The sequence below is a fragment of the Erinaceus europaeus genome, chromosome 2, assembly GCF_950295315.1.
Source record: "Erinaceus europaeus chromosome 2, mEriEur2.1, whole genome shotgun sequence".
Classification (NCBI taxonomy): Eukaryota; Metazoa; Chordata; class Mammalia; order Eulipotyphla; family Erinaceidae; genus Erinaceus; species Erinaceus europaeus.
This window is the reverse complement of record NC_080163.1, coordinates 44,208,724-44,222,201: the sequence shown is the minus strand read 5'-3', so window position 1 is coordinate 44,222,201 and position 13,478 is coordinate 44,208,724. Positions and strand designations below refer to the sequence as shown.

At 41.6% G+C, this 13,478-nt stretch overlaps 1 non-coding gene across 1 annotated transcript; it reads right to left on the bottom strand.

Moving 5' to 3' along the window:
- Positions 1-8,622: 8,622 nt before the first annotated feature.
- LOC132537147 (U6 spliceosomal RNA) lies at positions 8,623-8,725 on the bottom strand. Its single transcript, XR_009548610.1, has one exon. It is a non-coding gene; the product is annotated as a U6 spliceosomal RNA (small nuclear RNA).
- Between the last annotated feature and the right edge of the window lie 4,753 nt (positions 8,726-13,478).

Genomic DNA, 13,478 nt, shown 5'->3' with positions numbered 1-13,478 from the left:
CTTAAGATCCCTATTCTCATCTGCTCTTTTCCTACTTTCTGGTTCTTGTTTATTAAACATTTTGCCCTGCTTTATATCTTACCGCCTTTCAGCCAACAAGTTGCAGATGTGACTATGATTCCATCCTGACTTCTCTGAACAGATGACCTCAACTATGTGTCCTGGAAGCTCACCTCTTCAGAACCCTACCACACTAGGGAAAAAGAAACAGACTGGGAGTATGGATCAACCTGCTAATGCCCATGTTCAGTGGAGAAGCAGATAGAAGCCAGGACTCTCACCTTCTGTACCCCATAAAGAATTTTGGTCCATACTCCCAGAGTGGGAGAAATGTTGGGGAAAGCATGCCAGAGGGCTCTGAACTCCAACTCCATCAGGACCTGGAGAGAGAAGAGGAAAAAAGGAAAGACATTCAGAAGTAGCAGTAGGTGTATGTGAACTTAGAAAGGAAAAGAAGGCAGGACCATAGAAAAAATGGGCAAAGGAGTCAGGCAGTAGTGCAGAGGTTAAGCGTAGGTGATGCAAAGCACAAGGACCAGCATAAGAATCATGGTTCTAGCCCCCGGCTCTTCACCTGCAGGGGAGTTGCTTCACAAGCGGTGAAGCATGTCTGCAGGTGTCTGTCTTTCTCTCCCCCAATCTGTCTTCCCCTCCTCTCTTGATTTCTCTCTGTCCTATCCAACAACAATGACATCAACAACAACAACAATAATAATTACAACAATAAAACAACAAGGGCAACAAAAGGAAGTAAGTAAATAAATAAATATTTTTTAAAATGGGCAAATATACATAGAGAGAGATAGACAGGTAGAAATAGTAGTCAATCCATGTGTGTGACTTTGGGAGAACAACAGCAATTTCCAATGGAAGGAAGGGGGACATAGAATTCTGGTTATGGGAACGGTGCAGAATTATAACCCTGTTACCTCATAATTTTGTAAATCAATATTAAATCACTAATAAAATAAAAATTCATGAAACAGAATTTTAGGAAAAATAAATTCCACATGTTTTAATAGTCAAAAAAATAAACACACATTTGCTGTCGGTTGATTTTGGACAAGTAAGCCAAAACTATTCAGTGGAGAAAGAATAGCTGTTGTTGGGAGTTGGGCAGTAGTGTAGCAGGTTAAGGGCAGGTGGTGTAAAGCACAAGGACCAGCATAAGAATCCTGGTTCAAGCCCCTGGCTCCCTACCTGCAGGGGAGTCACTTCACAAGCAGTGAAGCAGGTCTGCAGGTGTCTGTCTTTCTCTCCCACTCTCTGTCTCCCCTCCTCTCTCCATTTCTTTCTGTCCTAACAATGGTGACATCAATAGCAACAACAATAATAACTATAACAATAAAACAACAAGGGCAACAAAAGGAAATAAATAAATAAATATTAAAAAGAAGTTTCTTGACTTATAAAAAAGAAAAAAAAGAATAGCTGTTGTTTACACAAATGATGCTGGGATAACTAGCTATCAAAATGCAGAAGAATGACTGTGGGGCTGGGTAGACAGCATAATTGTTATGCAAAAAACTTAAGCACCAAAGGTCCCAGGTTCAACTCCCAGCACCAACACTATAACACCATAAGTAGAGCTGAGAAGTTCTGTAGTAAGAAGGGAAAAAAAAAAAAATCAAAAAGCTGTGAACCCCTGACATCACAGATAAAAAGTTCAAAGGGAAAAAGCAAAACAAAGAGCTAGATTGTAAGAGTTAACACTATTAAAATCAGAAGGACAGGAATGAATGTTCACGACCTTGATTAGGCAATAGTTTCTTAGCCATATCACCAAAAGGACATGCAGCAAAAGAAAAGATAAATAATTAAATTTTATCACAATAACTATGCTTCAAAGGACACTTTGGAGAATGCAAAAAGACAACCCACAAGATAGAAATAAAACTGTAAATAATATATTGACAAAGGACTTATACCTAGAATATGTAAAGAGCTCTAGTATGAAATGAATACAATTCATGAAAAGACATCATAGTATATCATATAGTCATCTTGGTAGATGACAAAAGATCTACAATTCAAGGGCACTCTGAAGTAATAGGTGTGATTTAGAAAGGAAAAGAAGGCAGGAGCATAGAAAAAAATGGGCAAATATATATAAATATAGATAGATAGTTATAGAAATAATAGTCAACCCACATTTGTGATCTTGGGAGAAATAATGCAGTTTCCAGCAGAGGGGATACAGAACTCTGGTGGTGGAAAAGGTATAGAATTATACCCTTTATCTTATATTTTTATAACTCAAATCATTAATAAAAAATTAAAAGGAAAAAAATATCTACAATTTACCACAAATTCCTCTCAGACTCCCTCAGTTAAAATGAAACTGATATCTATGTGCTTAACATTAATGTAACAACCTTATTTGACATAAACATCCATACAGAAATATTTAAGTCCCATATACAAATATATGTTTTGGGTGGAGGATAGATTGCATAATGGTTATGCAAAGAAACTCTCATACTTGATGCTCCAGAGTTCCAGGTTCAATGCCCCTACACCACATAAACCAGACTGATCAGTGCTCTGGTTAAAAAAAAAAAAAAAAAAAAAAAAAAATATATATATATATATATATATATATATATATATATATATATATATATATATATATCTTGCCAACATCACATATAATTATGAAATACCAAAATAATTTTTTCAAAAAACTGAAGCCCATGCAGGTTTGTGGTAGAGCTCACGTCTTGCCTGGACAAGATCCTGGGTTCAATCCCATTTCTCCAAAAAAGATACACAATGGCAATAAGTACATAAAAAGTGTTTGATATCATTAGCCATCAGGAAGCACGAATCAAAATCACAGTGAGACACAGTCTCTAGGATGGCTATAATAAAAAGATAGTTAAGTGGTCTGGGGGGTGGCACAGTGGATAAAGCGTTGGATTCTCAAGCATGAGGTCCTGAGTTTGATCCCTGGCAGCACATGTACCAGAAAGATGTCTGGTTCTTTCTCTCTCCCCTCCTATCTTTTTCATTAATAAATAAGTAAAATATAAAAATATAGTTAAGAATAAATATTGCCTAGGATCTAGAAAAATTGGATCTCTCATACCTTACTGGTGGCAACATAAAGTAATGAATAGTGCAGTTGAAATAGTATTGTGGTTCTTCAAAAAGTTAAATATAGAGGGATCATAACATAGCTAACACAGTACTTAGTACAATGCCAGAGTTGAGTGCCTATACAACATAGGAGAATCACATCACTAGGGGAAGCTTCATGGCTGGTGGAGTGATCCTACTGGTGTCTCCCCCTACCTCCCTTACTCCTTTTGAAAATAATTGTTTATACTTTATTTATTGTTATTATTATATTTATTTATTTATTTATTTATTGGATAGAGACAGCTAGAAATGGAGAAGGGAGGAGGGATATAGAATAGGAGAGAGACGGAGAGACACTTGCAGTACTGCTTCACCACTTGCAAAGCTTTCCCCCTGCAGGTGGGGATCGGGGGCTTGAACCCAGGTCCTTGCTCATTGTAACATGTGCTCTCAACCAGGTGTGCCACCACCAGGCTCTCAAATTTTATTTATTCAATTTGATAGGACAGAGAGAAATTAAGAGGGGAGGAGGATAGGGAAAGATAGAGAAACAGATAACTGCAGCACTGCTTCACCACTTGTGAAGCTTTCCTCCTGCAGGTGGGGACCAGGGGCTTGAACCCTGATCCTAGGGCCTGGGCAGTGGCACACCCAGTTAAGCACACATATCACCATGCTCAAGGACCCAGGTTTAAGCCCCTACTCACCACCTGAAAGGGACTCTTCATAAGTGGTGAGGCAGGTCTGCAGGTGTCTCTCCCTCTATATCTCCCCTCTTCAAATAAAATAGAAAAAAAAGTGGCTGCTGGGAGCAGTGGATTCATAATGCTGGCACTGAGCCCCAGTGATAACCAACCCTGGTGGCAATAAAAATACAATAAATAGGGGGCTGGGCGGTAGCACACCAAGTTAAGCACACATGACACAAAGCGTAAGGATCCCTGTTTGAGCCCCGGGCTCCTCACCTGTAGGGGGGTTTGTTTCGCAAGCGGTGAAGCAGGTCTGCAGGTGTCTCTTTCTTTCCTTTTCTCTGTCTTCCTTTCCTCTCTAGATTTCTCTCTGTCCTATCCAACAACAAGAGCAACAAAATGAAAAAAATGCCTGCCAGGAGCAGTAGATTTGTAGTGCAAGCACTGAACATTGTATGTGCCAGAGTGATGCTTTAGCTTTATTCTTTCTCCTCTCTTACAGATAAATTGATTAATTTTTGTTTTTAAATTTCATTTTTATTAGTGATTTAATAATGGTTTACAAGACCATAAGATTAAAATTTTTAAAAAATTATTTATAAAAAGGAATCATTGACAAAACTATAGGATAAGAGGGGTATAGCTTCACACAATTCCCACCACCAGACCTCTGTATACCACCCCCTCCACTGATAGCTTTCCTATTTAACCCTCTGGGAGTATGGACCCAAGATCATTGTGGGATGCAGAAGGTTGAAGGTTTGGCTTCTGTAATTGCTTCCCCACTGAACATGGGCATGGACAGGTCAACCCATACTTCCAGCCTGTCTCTCTCTTTCCCTAGTGGAGAATGGCTCTGGGGAAGTGGAGCTCCAAGTCACATTGGTGGGGTTGTCTGTCCAGGGAAGTCTGTTCACATCCTGCTAGCATCTGGAACCTGATGGCTGAAAAGAGAGTTAATATACAAAGCCAAATTGTTGAACAATCATGGACCTAAAGGCTGAAATAGTGCAGACGAAGTGTTGGGGGGGGGGTTTCCTCCATTTTGTAGATAGCTAGTGGGCATATTTTAGTAATATTTCAAAGGGCCTGTAGCTATACTGTTTGTTTGTTTGTTTTTGCCTGAGCCTGAAATCTGATATGCAGATGATGTCATGGCTGGGAAAAGTATCAGAAAGCTGAATCAGGGAAGAGAGCAGTTCCCTAATATGGGAAAGGGGTATAAATATTACAGTAAACCCCATCGATTTGATGTGATCTGGGGCCCATAATTAGCTTAGGAGCCTATGTAACCTCTACATCCCTCTAGATCTGAGCTCACATTCTGTGGTCATGAGTAGGAACGTTCCAAGCTGCCCCAATATCAGGACCCATCTTCCTCAGGTGTAGGATAGAGTATGTTGTCCATCCTCCCTTCAGAGGATGAAATATTATTCTCTACAATTGTTGATCTAGGTTGAGGGCAAGGTCCTATGGGGGTCCGCAAAGGGATCTATTTTGTTGTTCCTGTTAGAAATGACTGGTAATAATGGAGAGAGGGATTTATTCGAGGCCTCGGCCCATCAAGTCTGTTTGGAAATCTCAGGACTCCTTGACTAGGGCCCCAGCTGGTGGAATGACCTGATAGTGACTAAAGAGTCATTGTTAAAGTATGCCAGTCTCTTGCCCTTATTCAGCTTTTGCAGTCCTTGTTTTGCTAAGGTTAGCTTTGGAGTGAGAGAACTGTAATAAGAAGTAGGTGAGAAGGGTATCTAAGTCTAAGTGGACACTATTTTGTTATGAACTTGATAGTGACTCACTACAGACTATTGTATATGTTTGCTTTCAGGTATATATTTTGCCCTAATTTATGGATACATGTGAACATATGCTCTATCATATGGGACCTGGCCTATATCTAGGTTTTGGGACTTTGTTAGGAAGTGAACCTCCTGGAATGGAATTAGAGAATACTATGAAAGGAAAGGTCTCACCCGAGTGATGAGGGTTAAGGGTTGGCAATCCATGCCTGATGTCTCTGTACACAGTCTGAGGTGAAGCATGCTGAGATGGTACTTGTTGCATTGATTAGGTTGGACTCGGTGGATACAGTATCATTTGGTATGACTTGAGAGAAACATGCAGGGAAGTGAGCCCCACCCCAGTGGTTCCAGGATTGGGAGAAGCATAGGCTGTATAGAGGAAGCAGGAGATTCCTGTTGTCTTAGGGTTTAAGGAGACAATAGATAGTTATTGCAATAATCACATTGTTTGGCAATTTTCCTACCATAAAAGGAGGCTTTTCTTCCCCACAAAATCACTTGTTTAAAGGTCCCTGATACTTGTGTGGAAAGGTCCTTAAGGAGTCAAGTGGTGGTTCACCAGTAGAGCACACAAGGCATCATGTTCTAGGCCCTGGTCTCTACTGGTAGGGGAGAAGCTTCCTATAAGCAGTGAAACAGTGCTGGGGGTGCCTCTCCTCTCAGTCTGCGCCACAACACATGGAACATGTCAAGAATTTGAGATTAAGGCTGAAAGCAAAATTCATCTTATGCCCTTGGTTGGGACCAGGTGGTGGCACAACTAGTTGAGCACATGTCACAATACTCAGGGGCCCAGGTTCAAGCCCCTGGTCTCCTCCTGCAGGGGGAAAGCTTTGTGAGTGGTGAAGCAGTGTTGCAGGCGTCTCTTTGTTTCTCTCCTTCCCTATCACCCTCTTCCTTCTCAATTTCTGGGTGTCTTTATCCAAGAAATAAATAAGGATAATAAAAAAATAAGTAAAATGAAAAAAAGAAAGATATTGGGGGCCAGGCGGTGGTGTACCTGGTTGAGTGTACATGTTATAATGCACAGGGACCTGGGTTCAAAGGCCCGGTCCCTTCCTGCAAGGGAAAAGCTTCACAAGGGATGAAGCAGTGCTGAAGGTGTCTCTCTGTCTCTCTTCCTCTCTATCTCCACTTCCTCTCAATTTCTGTCTCTATCCAACAAATAAATAAAATATAATAAAATTAAAAAGAAAGATATTAGTATGTCCCCAACCAGCACTTCTGAGGATATCTAGGGGGAAAAATAACTGGCAGGAAATAAGAAGGAAGACCCAGGCAAAAGCAGGCTGAGGAACAAAGTGTGGACACACCATGACATGGGCTCAGAGAAGCAGCCTGTGAGTCAGGCAGCCTGGGATCCAGCCAAATTTCATGCTGTGACCCTCACTTTCCTCCTTAGATGCCAGCTGTCCAGAATGGAAGTGTTCTGAGGTTCTTGCCTTTAAAAAGATTTTATATATACCATTGCACAATATATATTACTAGATATGTTATTATTACTATGTATATTTATGCATAATAGAATAAAACATTCAAGTTTGGAAAAAGAAACACTGGAAAGATAATGAACAAAAGAGGAAAATATAATAATAAAAATCACCCAGATTCCCACTACACAGACTGACCCTTGTCAGTGCTTTGTCATCAGCATCCAGGCTCACATTAGCTTTCTTAGTGGGTATTTTTCTTTTTCTTTTTTTTAAAGATTTTATTTATTTATTCATGAGAAATGACAGGAGAGAGAGAGAGAGAGAGGGAGAAAGAACCAGATATCACTCTGGTACATGTGCTGCCAGGAACTGAACTTGGGACCTCATGCTTGAAAGTCCAAAGCCTAATCCACTGCACCATCTCCCGGACCACAGTGGGTATTTTTCATTTCAGGATGAACCATCATTTCATTAACTCATCCTCTTTTGTCGATATTAAGATAATTTTTGGTTGTTCTTCTAGTGTGAGCAGCATTGCCACAAACCTCTAAAACTAGGTATTTTGATGCCCTTGTCTGACTATTTTTTTTAACCACTTTACTGAGGAGATTTTGATTTAAAAAATAAAAACAGGGATGTTGGGTGGTAGCACAGCAGGTTAAGCGCATGTGGTGCAAAAACGTATGGTTCACAGTTCAAACTCTGGGCTCCCCACCTGCAGGGAGGTCGTTTCACAAGCAGTGAAGCAGGTCTGCAGGTATCTATCTATCTATCTTTCTTCTCTCCCCTCTCTGTCCTTCCCTGCCCTCTCCATTTCTCTTTGTCCTATCCAACAATGACATCAATGACAACAACAATAATAATAACCACAATGATAGAACAACTAGGGCAACAAAGGGGGAAAAATGGCCTCCAGGAGCAGTGGATTTGTGGTGCAGGCACTGAGCCCCAGCAATAACCCTGGAGGTGAAAAAAAATTTTACTTTTATTTACAAATAATTTCATATACAAACTATAATATACAATGATTAGATGTTAATATTAAAGAAGGTTATTGACTTTTATTTACTATAGCTAGAAAAATATTTTATTTATTTTTATTATCTTTTTTCAGGATAAAAATTTTACTGTACTTAAATAATCAAAGAAGTCACTAAAAGTCTCATCTAAGTATGGTTCAAATAAATAGAGGAAGACAGTATTGCAATATCTGAGATATTACAGTCAAGGGATTCTTTTATTATTATTATTTTATTTTTATTTATTTATTTAAGAAAGGAGACATTAACAAAACCATAGGATAGGAGGGGTACAAATCCACACAATTCCCACCACCAGATCTCCATATCCCACCCCCTCCCCTGATAGCTTTCCCATTCTCTATCTCTCTAGGAGTATGGACCCAGGGTCATTGTGGGTTGCAGAAGGTGGAAGGTCTGGCTTCTGTAATTTCTACCCCGCTAAACATGGGCGTTGACTGGTCCGTCCATACTCCCAGTCTGCCTCTCTTTCCCTAGTGGGGTGGGTCTCTGGGGAAGCAGGGCTCCAGGACACATTGGTGTCAGTCCAGGGAAGTCTAGTTGGCATCATGCTGGCATCTGGAACCTGGTGGCTGAAAAAAATATGGAATGCTCCACGAATTTGCGTGTCATCTTTGCGCAGGGGCCATGCTAATCTTCTCTGTATCGTTCCAATTTTAGTATATGTGCTGCCAAAGTACGCACTATTTTTATTATCTTTATTTGTTTATTGGATAGAGACAGCCAGAAATTGAGAGGATGGGGAAGATAGAGAGGGAGAGAGACAGACACCTGTAGCACTGCTTCACCACTCATGAAGCTTTACCCATGCAGTTGGGGGGCAGGGGCTCAAACCCAGGTCCTTGTGCACTGTAACATGTGGGCTCAACCAGATACACCACCGCCTGGCTTTATTTTGTTTTATTTTATTTACCAGAGCACTGCTCAGCTTTGGCCTATGGTGGTGAGGGAGATTGAACCTGGGGCCTCAGAGCCTCAGGCATGAGCATCTATTTGCATAGCTATTATGCTATCTCCCCTGCCCATTTTTACAATTTTATTTTGATTGGGGGGGTTAGTGGCTTACAGTACAGTTGTTGACACATGCAATTTCTCATCTCCCTGTGCATCATGCAACAGGACCTCAAGGTTCCTGCCACCCCTTCCTCCCTCTCCTTTCCCAGAGTCCTTTGCCTTGTGCAATACACTACACCCAGTCCAAGATTCATTTTGTGATTTCCCTCTCTGTCCTGCAAAATAAATTATTTTACTAGTCATTTAAAACTGCCTCTTGGGCTGGGAGTATGGATCGACCTGTCAACGCCTATGTTCAGCGGGGAAGCAATTACAGAAGCCAGACCTTCCACCTTCTGCATCACACATGACCTTGGGTCCATACTCCCAGAGGGTTAAAGAATAGGAAAGCTATCAGGGGAGGGGGTGGGATACAGAGATCTGGCAGTGGGAATTGTGTGGAGTTGTACCCCTCTTATCCTATGGTTTTGTCAATGCTTCCTTTTTATAAATTAAAAAAATAAATAAAAAGAAAATAAAATACAAAAAAAATAAATAAAACTGCCTCTTGGAGGGGCTGGGTGGTGGTGCACCTGGTTGAGATTACATATTACAATGCACCCAGTTTTGAGCCCCCAGTCCCTACCTCCAAGGGGAAAGTTTTGCAAGTGGTGAAGCAGTGTTGCAGGTGTCTCTGTCTCTCGCCTTTTCTTTAAAAAAAAATTTTTTTTTTGCCTCCAGGGTTATTGCTGGGGCTTGGTGCCATAGTGCTGGCACTATAAATTCATTGCCCCTGGCTATCAATTTTCATTTTTATTCGATAGGACGGAGAAATTGAGAGGGGAGAGGGAGATAGACAGAGAGACACCTGCAGACCTGCTTTACTGTTTATAAAGCAACCCCCCTTCAGGTGGGGAGTAGTGGGCTGGAACCAGAATCCCTGAACTTCATACTATGTGTGCTTAACCTGGTGTGTCACTGCCTGGCCCCTAGTTCCAAGCACTCTTATTCAAGCTTAAGAATAGGTTCTCTTTAAAAACTGAAAATAGTACACAAAAATATTAACTTAGATGAACATTCTGTGAGAATGGGTAAGATTTCTTAAGATATAAATAATTTACAAATCCTATAATCCAGGTAGTCTTGAATTAGCTGTGATCAATTTGTTGAAATGTACAGTACAAATTGGTTGATCAGATACAATTAAATCCAACTATTATTTACTGACAGAAATTTTACAGTGTTCAGTGTAAGATTTTATTCTTGTTCTCTTTTGAGGAAATGTTGATTTACAGTACAGTTTCATTTCTCCCCATGATAGGTGTCAACACAGCTCACTATCTAGTAAATTGGTTTGAGTCTTCTTTCCTTCCTTCTTTCCTTCCTTCCAGCCCTACATTGATTGTTTTAAGATTAATTTTTATTCATTATATATAAGAGAAAGTGCTCCACATAAGTAGGGGTGGTGAAGTAAGAGAGAAACTAGAGCACTATTGGTATATGTGGTACCAGAAATTGAGCAGGAAACTTCAAGTATACAACTAGTTAAATGCTCTAGGCTAGGGAGACAGCATAGTAGTTATGCAAAAGACTCTCATGCGTGGTCCGGGAGGTGGCACAATGGATAAAGCATTGGCCTCTCAAGCATGAGGTCCTGAGTTCAATCCCCGGCAGCACATGTACCAGAGTGATGTCTGGTTCTTTCTCTCTCTCCTCCTATCTTTCTCATTAATAAATAAATAAAATCTTAAAAAAAAAAAAGACTCTCATGCCTGAGGGTCAGAAGTCCCAGGTTCAATCCCCAGCACCACCATGACCCCAAACTAAGCAGTACTCTGGTCTTTCTGTGTGTCTCTCATCTAAAAATTAAATACTCCCCCCATATATTGCCGGGATAGCCTGAGGGTGCTTCTTCCCAAGCAAGTGTTCTCTGGGTTGGAGAGAACTCAACTGGAGCCAACCTAGGCTACTGCGTGGGAGAGGGATCAGGAACTTGTGCAGGGCTAGCATTGCAGGAGAGAGACTCTGGTAAGGCAATCCCATGTGTGTTTAATCAGAAGAGCAGCTGTGTTTATACTTGCCAAGAAGGAAATAGAAGGGAGGAAACAGGATGTGAGGTACAGAGGGTGGAGCAAAAAGAGAGTACAAACTAGTGGTGGAAAACAGGGTGTGACTGGGGGAGGCAGAGCAAAAAGAGAGTGTGAACCAGTGGGGATTACCAATGCCCTGTAGGCAGGGCGGTTCCCAGGTAACTGGTTATGTAAATAGACCTCAGTGTTAAACAGGGGGAAGCTGACGTACTGCCCAACAATATATATATATATTTTCAATGCCCTATCAGTTGAGTCATTTCCCCAGTTACAGTCTGATTACTTCTTTTTAAAAATTATTTTATTTTTTAAAATATTTTTTGTTTGCTTGCTTGTCCTTTTTTCCCTCCTTCTTTCCTTTTTTTCACCAGAGCACTGGTCAGCTCTGGCTAATGGTGTGGGGGCTTGAACCTGGGACTTTGGAGCCTCAGGTATGAGAGTCTCTTTGCATAACCATTATACTATCTACCCCACACTTAAATATTTTTACTATCTTTATTTATTAGATAGAGACAGCCATAAATTGAGAAGAAGGGGTAGAGAGGGAGAGAAAGACACCTATAGCGCTGCTTCACCACTTGTGAAAATTTCCCCCAGCAGGTGGGGACCGCGTGCTTGAACCTAGGTCCTTGCGCATTGTAACATATGCATTCAACCAGATGCACCACCACCCAGCTCCCAGTTTGATTACTTCTTTTTTTTTTTTAAAAAACATTTATTCATTGACTTATTCCTTTTTGTTGCTCTTGTTGTTTTATTGTTGTAGTTATTGATGTCGTCGTCGTTGGATAGGACAGAGAGAAATGGAGAGAGGAGGAGAAGACAGAGAGGGGGGAGAGAAAGACAGACACCTGCAGACCTGCTTCACCGCCTGTGAAGGGACTCCTTGCAGGTGGGGAGCCAGGGGCTCGAACCGGGATCCTTCGGCTGGTCGTTGGCGCTTTCCGCCACCTGTGCTTAACCCTCTGCACTACCGTCCAACTCCCTGTTTGATTACTTCTTGATAAGACTTTCTAGAATCCTAGAGGAGGATTGTCAGGTTATTATTATTGTCAGATTATTATTACTATTATTTTATATTTTCCATAGTTGGTGCTGAACAGCCCCCCCCCAAAAAAGCAGCAGGATAAATAACAGGCAGGGGCTAGGGGTTGAGGGCAGCTGAGCCTCTTCTTGGGGGCCCAGCACTACTTGGCACAGTCAGGCCTTGTGACAGATGTGAAGCTGCTCCTCCTGGAGGACTTTACTGGCCAACCTTGACTTCCTTTGGTTTTGAAGGAGCTGAGCCCTCAGGAGACCCCTTTGTGAAAGAAAGTTTAGGAATTTCCCTCTATTCTCAGGAAATTATTTTCCAAATGGAGAGCATTTTCACGAAACTATGTTGCTACCAGGAGGCCAGTGACAAATATGAGTGTGGTATATTTTTCTGTGTCTGTCTGTGATGTGGCAAAAGGTCTGGGCAAGGACCTGCTGACCTGGATGACAGCGAATTATATATAGCAGCACTTGGTCCCATTGTCCAGGTCTAGGCCAGTCTCAAAGCCAGTCAGCTTACTGGTTTGCCAGGAGCAGCCAGAGACACTACCTACCCCTAGGAAAACTGTAACATGAAGTCAGTCCTGGCACCTTCCACTCCTTCCTGCCTGAAAAGTCAAGGCACAAAACAAGCTGGGTTTTTTGGAGCATTACACTTGGCTTCAAGCCCCTCATTTACCAGCCAGGGACCCAAGACAAATGAATTATTCTCAGGTTGGGCAATGGTGAACCCAGTGGAGCACACATATTGCTGTGGGCAAGTGTGATCAGAGTTCACACTCCAGTCTGTAGTTGAAGGCGGGGGGGGGGGGGGGGGGTGACTTTATAATCAATGAAGCAGAGCTGCAGATCTCGCTCTTTCTCTCCCAATCTTTATCTCTGCCTTTCCTGTCAACTTTGGTCTCTATCACAACAAAAATTAAAAAGGAAAAAAATAAGGTCTGGGAGATGGCACATCTGACAGAGAGTATACATCACCACTTGTAAGAACCCAGGTTCAAACAATCCCCATCTTATTGGGTAGTATGCCAGCTCCCCCAGCTTAAAGCTTCTGTCTCTAATCCTACTTAACTAAGCACCAGCATGCCTGCAGGGCATTGGTTTGATCCCACTTAAAGCTGCGGTCTATTTACATAAACCAGTTAACTAAGCACCACCCTCCCTCAGGGCATTGGTTTAATCCCCACTGGTTCACGATGTCTTTTTGCTCTGCCCCCTCTCATAGTCACCCTGATTTCCATCACTGTCTTTTCGCTCCACACTCTCTATGTCACACCCTGTTTCCACCCTACTTGGCTAGTATATATACAAGCTG